The sequence below is a fragment of the Quercus suber genome, unplaced genomic scaffold (assembly GCF_002906115.3).
Source record: "Quercus suber isolate HL8 unplaced genomic scaffold, Cork oak 2.0 scaffold_408, whole genome shotgun sequence".
Taxonomy (NCBI): Eukaryota; Viridiplantae; Streptophyta; class Magnoliopsida; order Fagales; family Fagaceae; genus Quercus; species Quercus suber.
Window position 1 is genome coordinate 570,138 of NW_027069859.1, and position 6,634 is coordinate 576,771.

Here is a 6,634-nt window from a genome sequence, read left to right on the forward strand (position 1 = left end):
ATTTATTGTTCTCCTTCTTGCCTAACAAGAATGATCATATATATATATATATATGTGGTGGGGGGGGAAAAATCTTTTTTTTTTTTTTTTGACATTTCATTTAACATTATTTATAAATAATAAAATATAAAAAAAAAAGTCCTTAAATGCTTATATTCTTCACACACCATGACTTTTAAAATCTAATGAAAGGTTCTAAGAATTTAACTCTCATTTAATGCCTTTATTATGAAAATCAACCGCCAGTAAAATATGATAATAGTAAGAAACGTTATAAATGAAAACATGAAAAAACTAATTAGCCATTATTATTATGGAATAGATGTCTTTTTTTATGCATCTAAGAAAATGAAATGTATGGGGTTTACTTATTAAGGTATATGTAAAGATTCACGTTAAAAAAATATGTAAATGTTTTTTTGAAAAAAAAAAGTATATGTAAGATTTTTATTAACTTAAAAGACAATGAAAAACCAATTTTTAATTACCACAACCATCGCTACTCTATAAATCACACACAACACTATATTCAATATCCTAAATAATATAGTTAGGCCCTTTTGGATATACACCACTATATTCAACTTACAAATTATAACCAAAATTAATCATACAATTACACAATCAAAGCATGAACATGTAACATGTATTACCTTCTGAATTATTGCTTGGAATTTTCACAATTATTGAAAGAGAATCTCCAAATTTAATTTTTAGAAAACATCAAGACAAGGTGAATTTTATTCTTTTTAACTTCCATAGAAAAAAAATATTACGCACATTATTTCAACCTTTATGGAAAAGAAGGTTTACATGTAGCATACAAAACATGTTTAATTGACTTAGAAATGTAAAAATTAGTCAACCAACTATGATAGAATTAAGGTTTCAAATTTTAAATAAAACAATTCTACAATAATAAAAAAAATTATTTTGTGATAAATATGATTATGAAATACATTACTTTTCATTAAATTAGTTCAAATTACAAAATAATAATAATAATAATAATGAGATCACCATAAAAAATAATCACGCGCAACGCGCGGGTCTGCGACTAGTTTCAACATAATAATGTGTAACAAGCTCGTGAATTTGAATCTCCATATTTAAGTATATATAATATTATATGTTTATATGTATATAGGTATAAAAATATATAATTAAATAGACTTGGAGTTGGATTATGTATCTGATACAATTGCATTGATGTTCTCTGTGCAGATTGATATACAACGCTACCCTTAATAAAAATTAAGACTTTTGTTTATTGTTTTCTTTGCTGAATTTCAGACCTATCGCCTTGTTAATTCAAGAAACTTATCGTGGATTCAAGATTTACTATTAAAAACTAATAGTTTAGTTTCAGTTTCATCAAAAAGAGTATCGTGTATACTTTCTTTAGACTTCCGTGACATCAATATAAAAGAAATTGTTGAAATGATTATTGAGTTTGCAATACAAATGATGAACTTGAAAAAAATGGCTGTTGAATTTTCAAATTTTTTATAATTAGTATTATTTTTGGTTGCTCCATGCATATTGGAGTTGCATTATGTAGTTTTATTTTGAGTTTTGAAAATTCTCTTTATAATATTTTGTGTTTTGCTCTTCTATTTAATTTTTTCTTGATGTTATTGTACTATATATTGTTTGTGTTTGCTTTACTTAGTTTCCAATGTAGTTTTCATAATCCAATTACTAAACACATATAGATATGGGTACGTATATGATTTTGTAGCAAGTTTTGAAGGTATTATGTGGTTACACAGTTTTTTCCCCCTATATGTACAATTCCAAAAATTAGAATTTCATTTCATATGAGGATTGTAGATTAAAATGTTAACTAATATCAATTTTTTAGCATTTCTTTTATTACAAATAAATATATGATCATTTTATTCAAATCTCAAGACACAATTATTCATATTACTTTACTTTTATTTAATAAGATATTGATAAACATGACCAATCAAATGAATCATTATAAAGTTTTCAAACAATAATTTCGAAATCAGCACAACAATTAAGAGAAGAAGATGGACATTTATGTGATGGAGATTCCAATCATATAAAAAAAAAATTAAATCCAAAAAAACAACTAACAACTCGGTATTTTACATTACTTAATATCAATAAATAGTAAGTAGGCACAAAAGTTTAGTAATATCTTTTAGATTATGTCAATAAGTGATGATAATAGGTTTTAAAATCATACTACTAAATTCATAATGTAGCTCGTTTGTATATGATACAACTATATGTATAGAAAATGTAAGTTTCATATTGTGAAGACTGAAAAATAATGGATATGCGAGACAAATTTATGCGATGATTTGCATGTTTGAATGCATGAATTACTCAAAATTTTGAAGCTCCTAATTTTATTTAACTACATATCATTTTATTTTCAAGTCCTTGATAATTTTAGCCAATGATTCACTAATTGGCTTCTTAGGATGGGTAAACAAGTTTAAGTCAGATAGAAATTAAGAGATTGTTATAACTATGGTTCTCTTAAACTTTTAAATGATTCACTTGAGCACATGAAAGCTTTTTTCTACTGAAATGTGAAACTTATCCTACAATGGATAAGTTATTCAACATAGCATGACAAAAATTTCTTTATAAATAAATTTATTGTTCTCCTTCTTGCCTAACAAGAATGATCATATATATTTTTATACAAGTACTCAAAATAGTTAATATAAAAAAACAAAGTTGCACAAAGTAAGCTTTTTATGTTGATGACTTTGTCGTATGGTTGGAAGAAGTACCAAACTTTTTATTGAACAAAAAAATAAAATAAAATAAAAACACAAAAAATTGTAATTGTCTTACGCATTGTGTGAACTTGCGACTAAAAGAGATGGAAATGCAACAAGAACCCTTTTTATTTTTTTGTTTATCCAAATGGTGATGAGTCCTTGCAACTTGACAGACACCCTGCAAAGAAAGAGAAATTCCAGTTCAACATTGAACAGCTAGGAGGTTGGCTAGGGAGGCTCCCCTAGTGAAGTCAATAGACCAATGGTTGAAGAAACAAAAATGGCAGTCTCAACTCTCAACATGTGAGATTGCCCTACCTTCGTTTGTGTAAAAACTAGTAATTTACAAGGGTTTCTTGGACGGCAATACGGTCATTTCTCATTATTCCATATTTGCAACCCATGCCTATAGACCATATCTTAGTACTCTTCTTCCTTAGTCATTTCAAAGGAAGAATAGAACATGCGACAATCTTCATATCCTTCAAAATCAAAAGAAAAATAAGATGTAGATGGTTGTCTAATAACATTTGACGCCACCTGATGGGATTCCATCAGCTGCTACGTTGACGAATGATTTTTGAAACAATATTATGAATCCCTCAATTTTAGTTGTGAGGCTCATGCTGCCTTACCTTGTGGTCAACAGTTTCAAGTTAAGTTCAAATCAGGCCAATGTTGCACAGTCCTACCAATAGATGCTTGGAAAGACCACCTGGGTCAGCTCAGACCCTTATGGCCATTGAGGCCCCCTTTATTTTGCCTAATTACTGAAATGATAAAGGTCATAGTCTTTGCAAGGGGTGATGCTTATTAATCACAATGAATAAAAACCATGTGTGGGTCTCTCTTTTGACGCTTCCCAGGCCCAACGCTGGTAAGGGGATCCTAAGCCACCAAATGAGGTTAATGGGTATTGGTTGGACTGGACTTGGCTCACTGCGATCTCCTTGGGCCGTTATACAAACCAATCTATGCACAAGATGAACTCCATAACAAAATATATATATATATATATATATATTGGTTGAGCAAGTAATAAGGAATAACAAATACACGGTATAAAGTAAATGAATAAAATGTGAAGATCCCTCAAAGAGGATGATATTGTACTTTATTAAGTACTTGAGTACATTAGGTCCTGCCTTGTAAGGATACTCCACGAGGCTCAATAAAGCTCAAAAATCATAGACTTGAGTAATTCCACTTAGCCTCTCAAGACTTATGAAATTTGAGTCTCCTTGAATCTAAGTGACTTCCTGAGTATTTTTGCTATTGGTTCCTTTTACAATGCCTCTTCTTCTTAAAACTTAACTAATAGCTTAAAGAAAAAAATTTAAGATTTTCTGTGTGTTCTCTCTCTAGATTGCTTCTTGCTAAATGCCACTTTTAACTTTAGGCTGACCTCCCTTTTATAGTGCCCTTTGAAAGCTCTTTAAATCCATATTTTATCCCTTGATTCTTTTGGGTACGATAACTGAAAGTTCATCTATCGACTTTCCACTTGTAGGAGCTCCTTTAGGTAAACCTAGATTCCCTTTAAGGTCAATGCTTTTTGTTCTTCTTCCAAGGCCTCAAAAGGGAAACTTCAAAAGCCTTGAGACCTTGAGGTTGACTTCCCACAACTTGGCCATTTTCTAGAAATGGACGGATTCCCTCCTTCAAGGGGTGTGCTTAAAAAGGTTTTTGATCGCTTTCCTCTTATTCCACATCCTCTGCCTTGCCCAAGGTCCTTTGGCTTTTCTCATCAAGTATTGATCTTGAAGCCATCATTTGTCCTTGTCATTGCCTTTTGGATCCCAGTTGCTTGATCTAGACAAGACCTCATTCGTTCCCTGTGCCTTTCTGGAATTCGTGTGTCTTGTGCCCAAATTGTCTCTTGAGCTATCCACATCCCATTTAGCACCTTCTAGCTCTTCCTGAGGATATACTTCTCTGGAATTGGAGGACCTAATAAGCTTTGAACTCGGATCCCCTCCTTTCTCCGAGCTCCTTTGCTCTTTTATTCTTCCTTGTATCACTAGGCCTTCTTAGTTTTTCATGTCCTCTTTGTCTTATTGGGGTGAGCTCCCCTCTCGTTTAGGGCCCAAGCTTTCTCTTCTCTTTCCCACGAATTGGGCTTTCTTCGTGTCCATGGGCTTGGCTCCCTGTCACATTTTGGACCTTAAAACCATGATCACTAGTCGAATCCAATTTCATACCAAAACTAGGATTTTGGGCCTAATGGCCCATTTGACCACTATTATAGGCCTATAAGCCTGGATTCATCCTTCATTTTTCATGCATCTCATGTTTTAGGTGCACAATTTTTTTTTTTTTTTTGGTACAAACATACTTGATTTTTATGTGTATTTTTTTTGCTAGGGCATGTCATAAAACATGTGATTGTATATTGCATGCAAATTGGAATTTTTTTCTATGGTTATGTACCATGGTTGATTTTGTTAATGACCCTCAAAGGTTTGTGGAAGGTGGTGTTGATGTGGTAGATATTGTGGCCTTGATATGTGGTCTAAGATAGAGATTGAAAGCAATATAGTCAAGTTGGGTGCTTTCGATTAACGTGTCAAAAATAAATAAATAAAAATTCAAAAAGGTGCAAATCATGAGTTGATAGCAATTAAGACCAAAAACCCTAACTGGGTATGGTCAAAAAGTTGATTTTTTGATCAAATCATGCTAAATTTGGACCATCTTCTAGGTCATATTTATCCCTTCAAAATGATAGTTCACGGGCCAAAATTGGAGTTAAAATGGATGAGATATCAACAAAACAACAAAACTCTAATTAAAATTTTCACTTTTTTTTTTTTAAAAGGTTAAACAGGCTGTTTTTGGACCAAATTTGCACAAAAAATTGTACCGATTGGGTAAGAATTGGAGCAATATGATTGAACTAGTTTGAAGTATGGGGTTTTGATCACCTCTCACAAAAAGGGCTTGGTGATATCTATCGTGGATTGGAAGGAATAAATTTTTTTAAGGAAAAATGTCATAGAATTTCCTACATTGCATCACCTCCCTTCCTGAGATATTTTGATGACCGTAGCTCTAAATCTCACAAATTCAGAACCTTTGGAAACTAGACATCTAGAGCTTTCCAAGGATATAAAGTTTGAAGAAATCAGAGCTTAGAAAGCCTCCAAAAAGTCACACAAAGATTGGACCAAAAACTGGGAAAAAGACGAAATAGTCAACCTTGGTGTAAAAGTGGGAGGCTAGGTGATGGTGTACTAGAACACCATCACATAACCACCCATTTTTTTGGCTTCCTTGTAAATACCCCCCCCCCCAATTTTTTTTTCTAAAAAGTAAGAAGTTTTTGGGAGAAAAAATAGAACAATCAAAGAAAAAATACTAGAAAAATCTAATAAAAGCCTAGAAGATTCTGAAAAATTTCTCTCTCCTCTCTTTAGGAAACCCATCACAGAAATTCAGCCTCTCTCATCTTTATTGTAATCTTTGTGGGTAAGGTGTAGGGATGAGGTAGTTTCTTAATAACTACACCCATCCCATCCCTCTCTATTTCTTCTTATGTAAACATCATTCATCTTATATATATGAAATTCTATTTATTTGTTTGTTGTCTCTTTGCTTTAAATTACTAGCATTTTGTTGTTGTGATTGTGTATATCTATCTCTCTTTTCCTTTATGCTTATGTTGTTGATTGTCATATTGTTGTTAAGTTCCTAGATGGGTATTGAACCATAACCTAGACTTAATATGAGAAGTGCCCTTAGGGGGAAGAAGTCTCATATCTTCTATGCATGTAGGAACTCCTTACATTCTTGTTCATATATTTATCTTGTATATTGTTGTCCATTTATTTAACGTTCTTCTCCTTCCCTCTTTACTTTGTTGTCAT